Raw genomic sequence first — 17277 nt, 5'->3', positions numbered from 1 at the left:
CACTTTTTGAAATTGCTTACTCCTAGAAAATTAGGAATGTTTTTATTAACTTACCCGTAATCAAACTTTACTCTCTTTCCTAGAAAAACTACTTAATGATTCTTGATTATATAAATATGGGTAATTTTGGAAGAATAAGATCATTTCTTTTTTAAATCCCAAAGCAACACTTATTTTAAAACAAAATGATAAACCTAAAACACCATTTATTTAGAAACGGAGGGGGCAATTTGCAACTCTCGTTGGAGTCTCTTCAGAAAGTGAGCCTTTGCCCTATTGTGTCTTTCAAGCAGCTCAATATGCTTGCATTTGGGGAGGATGTCAAAAGAATTCTAATGGTGAGAAAAAAAGAGAAAGGAAAGAGGATAAAAACTTACCATCAATTTGGTGTTTATATCATATAAATTTACTATTACCAAATGCAGTTATGTACACGGAATATTTCACGTTCACGTAGGGTCTGGGAAAAGTTGGCATCCCAATGGGTGTGATGTAGGAAACCTATCCTGACACAACTTTAATGACTGATTTTATGACTCGAACTCGTGACCTATAGGTTTGTATAAGTATTACTATATGTTTATGTCACGCCCCAAACCATGGCCTGGGCGAAACACGGCACTCGGTGCTTTACTGCATGTGACCGAGCGAACCACATGGCTTGCTGAATCATCATAAGGCATAACATGAGCGGAATATAATGTGAATGCATGATGAGCCTTTATAAAACATAGTAAGTCATAATACTTAATAAAAATACTTGTTTAAACATGAGTACGGAAATAACATGAATGAGCCAAAATGGCTATACGACTCCGAAAGTCTGACATAACATAACTGACTTGTCTAGTCTATGAAACCTCTATCATGAGTCTGACTAGAAAACATACTTACTGGGACAAGGCCTCCAGCATACCTTAGATGCATAACTAATCATAAAACAAAAGTTGACTAAACCCCGAATGAGATGGGGCTCACCAATAAGCTGATACGATGTCCTACTGAGCAGATGTGTCGTCCTGTATATCAGTACCTGCATCGTGAAATGCAGGCCCCCGGGCAATCAAAGGGGACGTCAGCACATTGAATGTACTGGTATGTAAAGCAACTGAATGAAATAACACGGGACAAGAAATAATAATGATAGGAACTGAAACCTGGTCATGAACATGAATACATATATTTATATATAACATGGTAAAAATATCATAGGTAGGGAGAGCAATAACTTATAACCGATCCATGGTCTGGTGCTTGCGTCCCGCCAGCAGAACACTCAGTCCTTGCCAGGAAACATGAGATTTAATAAAATATGAAAGGATCCAGTCATTATGAGAGATCGTCCGGGACATGGGTGGAGCGATTTTCATCCTATGGTGGCTACGTAGTTTCAGGCTATCTGAAGCCTTCCTCGGTAATTAAAGCAACTCCCAAAAACTTGAACATGTAAAATAAGGGGCACTTGCTGCCCATGGTTTTCATGAATATAACTTGCTTGTACATGGATATCATGAATTATAGCTTGCTTGCATGAACTTGTAAAACATGTATAGTATTTTCTTGAAAATAGCATAATATATCATAAACTAGCATGCATGAACCCATGGAATGGGATATATGGGTTTTTCATAGATTACGGACAGATTCTTAATAATTATAAAGAAATATTAAGAACTCAATGATGGAATTATAACAATTCATAATATAATCATGGACATGGACATGGACCTAGGGTTATCATGAGCATGGTATAGAAATCCTAGTTTTTGTAAAGAATCATAATTTATGGATTATGAGGCGTGGGGAAGAACAATGATGTTCCCACACGTAGATAGTAACTCTACATACCTTAGTCGCTCCAAAACTTGAATTAAAGACTTGAGCTTTGAAGAAGATTTTCAAAATCTTGAATTCTTGAACCTTGAGATGGGTTTTCTTGAAAACCCTAGGTTAGGAATGATGATTTCTTGTTTAGATTACAAGGATATATATTAGAATTGACTTGGAATGATTAGAGTAGGCTTACGTTGGTGTTCTTGATGATGGGAGAGAATAGAAGGTCGTTCTAGGGCTTGGGGGTGTGAAGAATGAAGTGAAAAAGCCTTAAAACGAAGTTTTATAATTGTTGTTGGACCCATTTTACACCCCATTTTACGTCCCATAAAATTTTTACAGACCTTAGATCCCACCGTAAATCAATTACAGTGATTTGGGCTTTCTGGACGAGTTTTACGGCCCAAATCTACGGCCCGTATAATTTTTACGGCCTGTAGATTTCACCGTAAATCGACAGAACACTGTTTTAGTAAAATGGTCATAATTTTTTGTACAGATATCTGTTTGACCTCCATAATATACCGTTGGAAAGATATTTCAAAGATCTACAACTTTCAAGAAGGAACCTTTCCCAAATTCCTTCTAGATCTTTTCGTATACTCATTTTAATTCAGATATGGTGCAAACTCACTTGAAAACACGCTCCGTAGGGTAGCTTCCGACTTTCTTTTGCTCAAGGACTCTTCTCATGTCTTGATTGGGTTTCAAACACCATTTATACACTACTCAAATTGGGTTCATTATACCCCCGTCTTACGAGTCAAATCTTAGCCCGAATGCACGAGGTGTTACAATTTAAGTATAAACTAACCGAAACGTATTACTATGTATTTACTGGGGAAATTGATGTTTATACCAAATTATATTAAATTATTTATTATAAAGAGAAGCTCGGTGCATGAAGCATCTCGCACTTACGTTTGGTCCAGTGAAGGGTCACACCTCACAGGGGTGTGATGTAGACACGACTTAAACCCGTGACATAGTTTGTTTTAAATATTACTCCCTCCGTCTCAATTTAAGTATCTCAGTTTAACTAGCACGGAGTTTGAGAAATAAAGGGAGCTGACTTTTGAATTATATGATCTTAAATTAAATATGCGTGTAGTCCTTTAAATCTTATGGACTTAAACTTGTTACGTAGAATATTGAAAATGAAAAACTTACTAAATATAGATGTAAATATTATTATTTTTTTCAAAAAGAGGGGGTGGGGTGACAACAACTCGAATTCGTGGGGAGATTTATGTGTTTCTTGTCTCGAGGAGCTGGCAATTGACTTAATCTAAGGGTGTCAAGTGGGTCGGGCCGGGCCGGGCCATTTAAACGTGGGCCACAAGGGGCCGAGTCGGGCCGAAAGTTAAGGGGTCGGGCTTGGAGAGGGAAAAGGGTGTCCGGCCCAGCCCATCCCGGATAGGGGCTACACCTCGGGCTAATCGGGTCGGGCCAGGTTATAGTTAGTGAGCCGGGTTTTTTTTTTTAAGTTCTAATACAAAAATAGACATTTACATTTACATCTAATGATAAAATTGCTAAATTAAAAAAAAAAAAAAAAAGTTTAGTCGTCGTCAAATTCAAAAAGCTAGCCGTTGTAAATTTAAAAAACTAGTCGTTGCTAATTTTATTTGAACCCCTAAATTTATGAATAACTTCACTTTGGTCATATTTTCAAACTATAAATACCCCTCCATTCTTCTTCATTTTCACACAATTCTTCCACAATTCTCTCTTTATCTAAATTTGTTATTCAACTAGTGTACATTACTTCACCTCCACCTTCTCCTCGAGTTCGAAGATCAACTTCAAGTGCGGTGTGGATGCATTTTGAGTGAGTAAATGAGGAACATGTTAAATGTCAACATTGTGGTGACATATATCTCCACAAGTCCAGAGCGCCGGGTATTAGCCTATTAGGGCGGGGTGGAGGGTGGAGAGGGGGTACCGGTGTGTTGCGTAGACACTTGTGAAAAGGCACGAAATTGAACATTGAAGTTTATCTCTTCTTTAAATTTGTCCATCGATGTTAGCCGTTTAATTTGTATGTTTTGAACTTTTGATTTGCAATATTTCACCGTTCAAGTTTGTATGTTTTGAATTTGCAATGTTATCAATTTAAGTTTCAAGTTTTATTTTAAATTATTTATATGGATGTTGATATGTCTATTTGACTAGACACAAAGTTTAAGAAAGAAGAAAACTTTCAAACTTGTGATGTTAAATAAGTCACATCTATTTTGTGTGGCTATAAATCATTGCATAAAGGTAAATTGTTTCCAAATATAGAAAGGTAAATTGTATTTTCTTTAAAATACAATTTAAAAAAAAAAAACTAAAGTGCTTCGTAAAAAGAGACTCCTAATTTATTGGGATACAATGTTTTTAAAATACTTATTATTAGTAATAAATGTATTACTTATCTTTTTCTTTTTTTTTAAATTTGAAGTGGGCTGGGTCAGTGCCCCGGTGGGCTATCACCGGGGCTACTGGTGGGCCGGGCTAGTGGGTTGTCCACCTTGTCCGGCCCAGCCTCCTAATAAATCCCACCTAGCCCAGCCCCTTACACCTCTTAATGGGTCTGCGCCGGACCGGTGATGGGTCGGGTTTACCGGGACGGGTTCAGGCTGGCCCAGCCCACTTGACCGGCTTACTTAATCTTGTTGTCAAGTATGATTGAAACACACTCATCAACCACATCGCCAAATCCTCCCGTTTACTTCAATTTCCATTTTTTGACCGTTATTCCATGCTTCAATATATCATGAAACTATTCTTGGGATATAGGATGTTGACTTACTCATTTAATTCAAGAATATTTATTACTCACTCTGGCCGCAAATATTGACTGTCTTGACAAATTAACGTGTTTCAAGGTAGTTTTATTTTTACGGTTTAGAAAATACATACTAGTATTAAGAAGTTCGTCATTTATTACTTTTTCCTCGACTTACTTTTATTATTAGTACCAGTCTCTGGACACGGCGTTACACGTGTATCCATATTAATTAGTATAAACGTTTTTTTTATAAAAAAAAATGGTTAATATATGAGAAATAATAGTTTGAGGGGGAAAAGTACATTTAAATTGGGTTAGTAACAAAATAATTGACAAACAAAAAGACATGAGAATACATAATTATAAAAAATAATAAATGAATAGGTGAATGATTCTCAAGTTTTTCAACTACAATACAATATAACTTGTTCTAAGGTCATTTGAATATGACATTCCATTTCATTTTGGAAAAAACATTGCAGAAAATTTATGAAATAAGGTCAGATGAACTTGATGGACGTGAGATTTCTTGAAGAAGTCTAGATCCTCCTTCAAATTGGTCAAGATGGTGCGTCCATAACCTAGAAGGAGGAAAATAAGATAATCCTATCAAATATCAATATTATATATAAACATTTTTACCTTAATTATTAGACTTTACAACATTATAGAGTTTCTTGATTCTTTCTCTTATATTGTATTAGCCACTTTAAACTTTTTGCAAATAATGTCAAAAAAAAAAAAAGAGAGAGAAAAAAAGGTAATAAATTGTGCCGTACTGCTATGTCATTTCTTTTTACATGATACCGTATTGTGGTATGTTATTTCTTTTTAGACCTGATAATATAAATATAATGTACTGCATGCTTTCTCTACAAAAGAAACGAAAAGTTTTAGTTTTTCTAAACGGCCATAATATAGAGGATACAAATGAAGTAATGATAAAGAGATACTAGTATTATAAGTATGTATATGTATGTGGATACATACATACATACATACATATATATATATATATATATATATATATATATATATATATATATATATATATATATATATATATATAATTGACGGTAATAAAAATCTCAAGAAATATCAGGTGAATGAATCGATTATCAAATGAATTGTCATTATTTTCTTTATGTCGTTGCAGATTTTTTTTTTTTTTTTAAAATTAAAAAACATAAACCTAGATCCCTATAACAACATTGTTGTAGGGCTCTAGTAACTCAATTGGTTGACTACCTGAACTTTCACCTTATTGATGAGGATTTGAATCCCCACATTGTAATCCTCTCCCCATTTCCCCTTCCCCCACCCCTTATGTAATAAAAAAAATGAAATTTAAAAAAAAAAAACAAAAAAAAAACTAACAACATTGCTTATGCTAATAGTTTCCCTATTAGTTTCAAAGTTTGAAGAGGGATGTTGACCATATACACAATCAATAAGGATGTTATTCAGAGATAAATTTTACCCGAAAGACGTGATTAGAGCTCTAACTTTAATTTTTATTCTACTTATTTTTCTGTCGTCTTATATTAACTTGTTCTATTTATCTTTTTCTTCTTTTTTATAAAGTAAGAAATATTGAATGTAGTCTTCTAACATCTAATGTCTGAAATTTCTCAAAAATAAGTAAACATTAAATAAAATAACAACTTTTAATAGAATTTTTGTGAAACTGTTACCTTTCAATCAATTTATATTATAATTTGAAAATACATAAATAGGTAGCATTAGATAAAATAGTACCTTGACATGTAGACGAAGTCTTGAGAACTCGATCTTCCAATCAAATTTTCAGCCAATAATGTTATTATCACCAACTAATATATGAAAGTGCATTTTGTAACACTCTTCTTCCCCTGAACAAAAAGAACATAAAGGGAATCATTAGAATTCATGAATAAAGAGTAAAAATGAGTAGGTGGTTGCTGTGGACTATAGGGAGGGACTACGGGGTGATTTTGAAATTCTTTTATTTACCTTAATAAGTAGTCAAGCACCATATAAGGACCTAATTAAATAGGGGAAGGAGAAAAGAACTAAATATTTAAAGGTGTATTTACAACTCTTGAGAAACTAACGCATAATGAACAAAAAAAATTAAACAAATGCAACATAATGTTTCCAAAGAGGTTACAACTTTTGGGTTTTTCAACAATCAATACAAAATAAACGTGCATTTCTAAAGCACTTTTGTTATTAATAAACGGTAGACGGCTTTTTGGTTAGGGCAAAATTGTCAAACAAAAATTATGAGCTTTTTCGTAATTTAATTTTTAGGCATGACACCTTCCCACTTTTAATAATATATGATGATTAGTGGAATGTTAATTAAGTGCAACATTTAAGGATAAATCATAAACTATAGTTTAGACAAAATATTATACATGTTTCTGTTTAATGATAAATAAAAGGTGATATAGAAAAAATATACGACCTTTTAAAAAAATGAGGGAAAAAGAAGAATGTCAACTTCACAATTCAGATTCAAGTGATAAAGCTTGCTGCTAAGTGTCATTCAAAAAGGTCGTCAATGATATCTTTCTTAGGCCCCAAAAGAGAATTATCTTAGAGTATTTTAAGCCAGACAAAGCATGAGAATAAAGGAAAAATTTTTATGGTGAGACGAATTATTGAACTTTTGGTCAAGTAATCAAATTTATTCCTTGGAGTGGGGCTCTACAATTTACAAGTTAAGAAAGTAAGTTTGCTTTTGCTTGTATTTTAATGGGCAATTTGCAGGATTGCCCTTAGCTGGTTGGTCTTTAATTTTTATCACTCAAAATGGAGGTCTTTAAATTTTGCCCTTCAGGCAGAATTTACATGACGCAGGCAAATTCTGTCTTGCGATTTTTTTTTTTTACTGAGCTGAGGTTCGAACCCACAACCAATTTGAAGGACAAAAATTAAAGACCACCCCAAATGAAGGGTAATCCGCGCAAAAAAAAGTATTTTAATAGACACATAGACCAATATCTCCTTCATGCCTAAACCAAAGACCACCCGATTTTTCAATTTTTTGACTGGATTTCGTTCGTGTAGCACTGGGAATTACTTGATAATTGTTTTCCTCTCATTCCATTGTTCTGCTTTCTTCTTCTTCTTCTTCGTCTTCCGCCATTGTTGCTCAAGAAAGAAAAACTCTTGATTTTGCAATTTTTTGACTGAATTTCATTCGTGTAGCACTGCGAATTACTTCATAAGTATTATCCGCTCATTTGGTAAGTAAAACAATGATGTTTTATTTCAATTTTTCATCTAGATATAAATCTACTAATTTTGCAACAACTTACCGTAGTTGTTGTAACAAATAATGTGGTTGTTGCAACTTCTAAGGATAACATGGCCCACTGGTCTCAAAGAAAGAAAATAAAATCTTATGATGTAAGAAAAACATGGATGTCCAATTTCCAACTTCATTTATCAAGCGACAGAAAACAACAATAACAACAACAACATACCCACTGAAATTTCACAAGTGAGATTCGGGGAGGATGGTGTGTACGCATTCTTTGTCCGTACCCTTACCTTGTGAAAGTAGAGAGGTTGTTTCCGATAAATCCTCGACTCGAGTAAAGCATACAAGTACATTGAAATTTGCTTGTTTGTTAAAGAAATGAATTTCTTGCAAAAGATTCAAAAATTTAACTTACAGTTTTTACTAGTGCAAACCTTTGCGCTGCACCCATTTGAATTGTACAATTGAAATCCGTAGATTGCAATAAATTACACAAGAAAAGAGCTATGATTTCAAATGGGTGCAGCTATCCACTGCAATTTTAAAATATGTACTACATTCAAACACACACTGAATTTTCAGACCTTCCAAAGTTCAAATGACATAAACAAATATATCCAGAAGAAGCACAACTACCTTCAGATGTACATACATTATTTGAGAGGATTTGCAAAAAAAAAAAAAAAAAAGACTGTCAAGTTAAAATCGCTTCATTGAAGTTAAAGAGGAATTAAAAGGCGATGTCCAGTGTTTGAAAAAAGTGGGAATCACAGTATTATAATTTTCTTTAGAAGATATAAACGATACTACTAATTTATGGCGGACAGAAAACATGACATGCAACAAATAGTAAAGAATAGAGCACTCCTTCCTCATCTAGTTTTAACAGTGCACATACATGGCTACCGCATCCAAATGCAATGGCGACATCTACAATATGTTCGGATGAAACACAAAAATAAAAAGCTCTCACGAAGAAACACTACTAAAAAGCAGCAAAAATCGACCTCAAATCAGTGGTAGGATACATTTCTACCACTAGACCATTGGTGCTCGTTGGTTTAAGACTTTAATTTTTACTATTTTTTATATTTACTCTTCAAATCCATTTTTGCTGACCTTCGGAGGTCAGTTTCCACTTCCCTGATTTTAGCGCTAAAAAAAACGACCTCCGGAAGTCGGTTTCCACTTTCGGTTTTGGTACTAAAAAAAACAACCTCTGGAGGTCGATTTCTTGAAAGAAATAATTTTTTCCCAAAAACCGATCTCCTAAGGTTGGTTTTTTCGGACATTTTTAGGTCAGTTTACCTTTTTTTTAGTAGTGAAAGTTCCCTCATCGGTGAGCAAGTTGAGAGCCACTCACCGGTCATCACCAAGTACAAGCATATATTTAGGCCTTAAACTAAGCACAACATCATAGTCCTTTTTACCATGCTATAGCATAAGAACAAATGACTGCAACTGTCATTGGCGGCAGAAATATTGGTATACGCTTTCTCTCCTCAATTGAGAAGCTGCAAGTTTGTTGCTCAGAATAATTGTGTACATTTACAATATACCTTTAGTGTATGAAAGCATCATTTGACGCCAAATACAAACAAATTCTTGGTTCATACACCATAAAATACATCTCGAAGCACACATGCATGAACCAATGCACATATAAACAAAATGGGAGCAGTTTAACGATGGAAAACTTGCTTCTTGTTACATGGATCTTCACAATAATAAAGACCAAATTACAAACCCCAACAACCTTGGTATATTAAGGACAAAGCAATATCACATTGAATTGCAAGCTCAAATAAAGAGGAAAATACCTTCTGAAGGCTACTGAATCGAGTTGTTAACATTAGTATGTCTTCCAGAGGACCAATGTAGAAGCTTTCTTTTGAGTCACCTGCACTCCAATGATGATATAACTAATTTGAGATTTAGGCTACCTTTATATATTACTATCTTCGAGTATCAACTCGTTAATATAACACACAAGAGCCTAGCTACTAAAAAAAGAGGCATAAAATCAGAGAAAATTTATACACAGATACTCTGCTAAGTAAAAAACTACTTTCTGGCTGACAAGACCTTGCATGTGTTGCATGCCATTGTTTGAAGCACACATTTTCTAATATGCATAGCTTGACCCATGAAATTATAACCCCTCAGTTCGTATTGCTTCATCGCTTTAAGTTTCTTTCTTTTATCCAACTTGCACTTTGATTTTTTTTGCCAAGTACTTGCATTTTCCCATCAAGGTTTTGACGGATCGAAAGAAATCACCTAGTTTTTTCCAAATTTAAATCCTGTTCTCCCATAGTCTTAATTGTATCTACAATGCTTAGATCCTCGTGAAAAGATTTTGAAACAGCTGGAATAGTATCGGCATTATTGAATCTCAAATATAAAAAAAAAGCTTTTGAATCGCAACTTTAAAAGAGCTGGATTAGTATAGGCATTATTGTACATAGCTAGGATGCTGAAATCACTAACCAGAAGCTTGAGCTTCACTTCATCAAATTGTTTAACAAAAGCTTTCTAATCTTCAGAAAACTACCGACTTTTCTTCATCCAGGAGATAGTTATGCTAAGAAATCAAGAACCAGCTTACTATCTATACTCCATCTGTTTTAATTTATGTGAACCTATTTCCTTTTTAATCCGTGTTAAAATGAATGCCCTCTATCTTAATTTGAAAACAAATTCACTTTATGAAATGATTTACAGCCACACAAATATTCAAAACTTATTTTGAACCAGAAGTTTCAAAAGTCTTCACTCTTTTTTAAATGTCGTGTCCAGTCAAATGAATTCAAATAAATTGAAATGGAGGGAGTATAAAATTATACCGAAAAAAAAAAAAAGGAGGAACGCTAATAGTATATATATATATGAGGGGTCGGATTATTACATATAACACATATTTACTGTTAATTTCTTTCTTTTGTGATAAGCAAAAAAAGGAAGAGGAACACTAATAGATATATACTTGGAAATTATTCATGCACAAGAATCAGTTTAACTCGCTGATGAATTAGTAAAAGGAAATGATATTGGCGCGGCTCAATCTGAGATCGTTCTTTACGAAAATAAAACGTAAACTCGTCTTCAGATTGAACCTCACCAACATCGCTTCTCTAACTAACTCTCACCTTTAATTCCTCATGGTACTACCTATACTCGTGATAGTGATTCTGTGTGGCTTTTAATTTGTACCAAAAAGAGGAAATATGAAAGAAAGAAGAATCTGTATATCTTTTTTAGAAGACATGTTTTACTTTAAATGGTCCCGTTGTTGTATCACATGAAAAAACAATATGATGGTCATCTAAAGTTTTTTGGGTTGGACTCTGAAAGAAGATATGGACATGGAATTATTAGTCATGATATTTAGTTGTATTCTTTTCTAGTCAAATGAAACGTTTTGTAACCGCTTGACTACCAATAAGTGACTTTGAAAAAATGCCAAAAAGAAAGAAAGAAGAAACAGTAACATTCAAACCCATGCACCTTAATTGAGATTGAATAAGATGAATATAGCACATGGTTGAAATCCCTTCACACTTACTCAAGATGTTTCAGTTCGAGCCCGTGGAGGAAATTCTCCTGTTAACGAGTACTTTATCCATAATGAATTTATTCGACTCTAATTTAGATTAATCAGACTAATAAATTGCAAACATTGAATATTGTCTAGAAGAAAAAAAAAAAAAAAAGGATGAGTATAGTGAAAGAATCAAACAATATGTAATGGAATAGAGAGATCATGACAATAGAATAGAACTTAGGTGAGTCCTGCTAAAGCCTGAGAGTGTAGAATAAACTTCAAACCTAATATATATAGAACTAGAGCTCGATCAACTCTTCGTCCATATAAACAGAAATAAGAAGATGGATCGAAAATTTAAAAGGATTTTTCTTCAAATTTAAAGGACTAATTCGGATAAAGAAATTCTTCACCACTCCATATATATATATATATATATATATATATATATCTTCATTGAAGAATGGAAGCCATATATTATTGAAGGATATAGCAATTTAGTACATCAAACAACAGAGGTGATAACTCTCTGTACCTACTAGAAGGAGAACACTCTCTCCCTATAAGAGTTAGTAGGTTTTCATTTCAGCTAACAAAAGAATTGGCACCAGATGAGAGGTTATAAATTCCTCCCTATACCTCGCTATATATATATAAAGATAGCAAAAGGAAGGAGGGAGAAGTTAGAAGATCAGATGAGAGTGAAGTGAGAGGGAGAGGGGAGAACATGCATAATTTATAAGAGTTCAAATTCTTTGTGATGCTGGTGTAAAAAATACTTGCGCAATCAGATATTCTTTAATAATTAAATTACAGGCAGATCTCTATAATAATGGACTATCAATTAGTAACTTGATACCAGCACGATAATAAGTTAACTAAGCAGTAGAGTCAGGATTCCCATCAAGGAAATTCTTTTTTTTTTTTGAGTAAACACAAGAATATTCAAAATATAAAGAAGTAACTATGACATGAGGAAGTCAAGGGGTTGCAAAATATGTATAATATATGAACATAAAAAGAAAATATTGACCTATCTATACAGTGTAAATTTCTGACTAAAGAATGTCAATTGACTTTCGTTGGACAATAATAGATCTGCCACTAAGTTAATTTAACATCACTTCGTAAAAAATAAAAACATACTGACAGTCAGTGTATATAATTTAAATCCGATTTATAAAGTTGTTATATGTTACAGTGGTTGCGTCGGGATGGGAATAAGAAAGAAGAATGTGAGTGGAATGATGTCAATTAGGAAGCAACTTGCTTTAGGGTTCTTCATGCTTACTTTTTCCTCTAACACACAAAATCACACAAATAAAGGGACTTTTAATTTTCTCACTCTTTGGTTTCTCTTTTGCGCATGCTGCATCTGAAATATTCTGAATTTGTTGTTTATCAATTTCCCTCTTTATGTCAATTTGTTTATTTTAATTGAGAACGCCTTTTTTTCTAGCTAGATCATGCTTGCATTTGATTAATCTCTGTCAGAGTATGAGACAATTATATTGGCTTATTTGTAAGCTTTCCATAAGCAAATGATGGGTTTTATGGAGCATGCATACTTTCACATGAAATTTATCCTTGGCTTGAAAAGTTGAATATGCCATTTAAGTTTAAAATGTATATGCCAATCTAGATATTTTGATCTTCATCACTGAAGTTGGCTTGAATATACCATTTAAGCTAATATTAATATTGCAAATTTTACACTATATCGATATAATTTTAACATGCTATACAACAACAATAACATACTTTAGTGTAATAGCACAGGTGGAGTCTGAGGATGGACGTAGAATGTATCGAGACTTTACCCCTATCTTGTAGAGGTAGAGAGGTTATTTTCGATATAATTTTAAATTTTGTTTAATTACTCAAGTTATTAATATTATAACAAATACTTACTTTTATAACTTAGAGAGAGGTAGCATGAAGAATCCTGGAAGCAAGTGTGCAGAATGTCAGCAAACGGAGGACTATTTGTCTAGTCAAAAGAAGTTTCTAAAGTGGTCTTTGTGTGATTGTGTGTGTAGGTACAAACTTTTTTCTATTAATTCATTGTTCTTACAACATAGGCACACGCACAAAAGCGCACTAATTGCACGTAATATGTCTGTCACAGACATGCACCACAGGCTTTTATTACAAGCAAACATTGAGTTTATAAGTTTCACTATGAGTTTATTTAATCCAAAAGCGGAGACACCGGCGCCAAAGTAGCCTTGCCTTGGATCTTTATTAGGAGACACTTCCCTTGATTTTTGCTACCCCTTTTTATTGTTTGGGGGGGGGGGGGGGGTTGGAGTGCGGGTGTACACAATTTTGGGGTCATATTCGCAGTACACAAAATTTTACAAATTTATCCACTACATAACACCCTTTCAGACATATGCGAGTGATTCCAAATATTTACGTCTGTAATAACAAATTTCAAGTAGTGTAAACTTCAAAAAAAAAAAATCTGAGTCACAAAGTTTAGACAATGGGATCTGAAGTTCTTCTGATGCAATGCAAACTTCAGAGAATTATGATTGAAGTTCTCCCGCGGCAGCTCATACTTCAGACGATTACAACTGAAGTTCTCCAGCAAACTTTAAACAATCGCGTCCGAAGTTCGGTTGAAGCAGTCCTAACTTTAGACAATCGGATCTGAAGTTCTTCTGTCGCAGTGTAAATTTCAGATAATTGTGACCGGTGTTCTCTCGTAGTAGTACATACTTAGACGATTATGATTGATGTTCTCCCCGTGACAGTGCAAACTTCAAACAATCACATTCTGAAGTTTGCCTGAAGTAATCCTAAAACTTCAGATTATTGTCACTGAAGTTCTCTCGTGCAATGCATACTATAGACGATTATGAATGAAGTTCTCGTTGTGACAGTGCAAACTTTAGACAATTGCATTTGATGTTCGCCTGAAACAGTCCTAACTTCAAATATCGAAATCTATTAGGGGTAAAGAGTTCGGGCAGTAAGACTGTTCAATTCAAGTGATAGGTTCCTTGAATGTGTTGAATCACCATTGCCAGCCACCATCACTACTAGCTACTACCCAGAATCACCTTCATCAGCTAACATGATCCTCGATCAGCACCCACAATCACCACTGCTAGCCATCACCACCACCAACCACCATATATTTTTTTTTAAAATTATTGATATTGTATTAGATTAACTTAATATTTATTCAAATTTTGTATTTATTAATTGTTAAATAAAGACAAACTTTATATATTCAGATGCTGAGAAAACAAACAGTCTTAATTTTTTAGTATTCAGATCTTAATTCAACATCTTAATATTCAGATGTGTATTCAAATTTAGACCTCTAAATCTTAATATGCCCATCTCAATATCCAGATATGTATTCAGATTCAGATGTCTTAATCTTAATGTAAACAAATGAGGCCTTAACCTTTGATTAGTTAAAATATGTACTTTTGTTTCCTTCATGTATTTAATATGTTTTATGTTGTTTATTTTCAGGAATTATATTATCCTCAATATGGAGTCTTAATACAAATTTAACGTAACATTGATAATTGAATGATATAATTGATAATAATCAGTAATTTTGTGCAGATTCACAAATAGATGGATCGGAAGTATACATTACAACTGATTGAAGTTGGTTAAATATAATTATTCAGATATGCATCACTAAATGAGTTCATGTATTATAGTTGTTACCTCTTTTTATACATGATGAAGAATCCCTATGTACCCGATCGAAGTGCAGAAAAAACTGATTTTGGGATCATTATTTAAAATATATTTGTATTGCTTAAAGTTATAAGTTTTATTTATTTTGAAATAATTTTTCATATGCACTGTTTGAAATTTCATGTAGTTGAAGTTCAGGTACATACGATTGAAGTTTAGTTATTTTTGTCTTAAATTCATGCACATACAACAGAAATATTTGAACTTCAGCCATATGAAATTTAAGACGCCATATATCTAAATTTCTTTTGAAGTGGATATACGTGCAAAAACATTGAAAAAATGGTACAAGTTAAATAACAATATCCAAATAAGGTAGATGTGAAACTTTTACTATGTGTCCCTCCCGTCCGTTTTCTTTTTTCATGCATGGATTCTCTTTTTCTTTTCTTGTAAACTAACCTTTATTTGATGATTTTTGAAATTCTCAAAAGCCAAAACCAACATATCCACCCCCCCCCCCCCCCCCCACACACACCTCAACCCCATTGCTTCTCTTCATAATTTGGAGATATAAAAGTACGTAGGCGTGCCACTATCAAAACAGAGCCACCAAACTTATTAAAAACCATATATCTAATTTTTCAATTATATATATTCACTTGGTTTTCCTCTTTATTAATCACCAGATCCTAGGACACTAACTTGTCTCGTTACCAATACTTTGGCTACTTAAAAGTTTGCTCTGCTGCTAATGCTTTTATTATACAACATTTTTCTATTATTATTCACTTTTAATAAATTTATAGAACTCTCATGTTTTTATTTTTGAAGAACTTCGTTTGCTAAAGGAAGATACAAGTCTCCTCTTATAGTACATTCTTATGTTGTTGAATTGAATAAAGTTTGCTTAACTTCGTTTACTTTCTTTAAGATAAGTGGGCCATGTTACCCTTTTTCAAATTTCCATGTCTTTGGTTTAGCATGAAGGAGATAGTGGTGTTTGTCTATTAAAATACAAGCAAAAGCAAACATACTTTCTTTAACTTGTAAAGCTCACTCTTTGCCCAAAATAGGCTATTATTTCAGCCAATTCATCAAAATAATATATTTTTAAAAAAATTTACAGGACTAGAATAAACGTATTTCACAGTAACGTATTAGACATTATTTTATTCCAAAAATTTAACGGGCAAAAAAGTTAAAGGTTAACGGTATTAAAAGATAATTCGTTATTTTGAGTAACGTTTTATGATTAATACGTTATTGTAAGTAACGACTCTAAAGAATACAAAATCTGACATTGATTGATCTTAAAGTCGTAACTCAGAGTTACAACTTCGGGCTAAAACGTAACTGACAGTAACATTTCTACATAATCCAGGCACGAGCAGTTAAATCCTGCAAAGAATTCCTCAAATTACGAACCCTTCTGATTGATGTAATTATAAAACTTTACCGACAATATTGATTACCCTTAAAAACAAAGTATCGATTAGCCTTACATAAAGACACTGATTAGCCTTAAAAAATATTGATAAGCCTTATAAAAAAAGTATTGATTAGCTAAATAAAGTAGTTGTTTTTCAATTTCAAAACAACACCAATAGTGGGAAATTATATGAGCAGAAGTTGGTTAATTCTCCCCTTCAACATTTTCTTATACATTTTAAAGTGCAAGATAGTTAAGACCCAAAAGAAATTAAAGATACAATGTCTTAAGTTTACAACAATAACTACTAGTAATTAATGCTTATATATCACAACCTTTTCATATATGAAAATTAAGAAGCAACCATCTTTCATATCTACTGCTTAACGAAAAATACTCCATCTTCTAGAAGCAAAACAACAGCTAAATTTGGTCTCTCAATTCACTTCGCGGGAACTAAATTTGTATAAAGCAAAACGACAACTAAGAATGATTTCCATCAAGTTGTAGACAAATCAGCTAGGATAAAATAAAGAACTCAAATCAGTGGAACGTTGAAACCATTAATTAACCATAAAATGTTACTCACAGTAACGTATTAACCAGAAAACGTTACTCATAGTAACGAATTACCCTTTAACACCATTAACCATTAACCATTAACTTTTTTGTCCGTTGAATTTTTTGAATAAAATAATGCATAATACGTTACTGCGGAATACGTTTACTCTACTTCTGTAAATTTTCAAAAGAATATATTATTTTGGTGAATT

The sequence above is a fragment of the Lycium barbarum genome, chromosome 7 (genome assembly GCF_019175385.1).
Source record: "Lycium barbarum isolate Lr01 chromosome 7, ASM1917538v2, whole genome shotgun sequence".
Taxonomy (NCBI): Eukaryota; Viridiplantae; Streptophyta; class Magnoliopsida; order Solanales; family Solanaceae; genus Lycium; species Lycium barbarum.
This window is presented reverse-complemented; position numbering follows the sequence as displayed.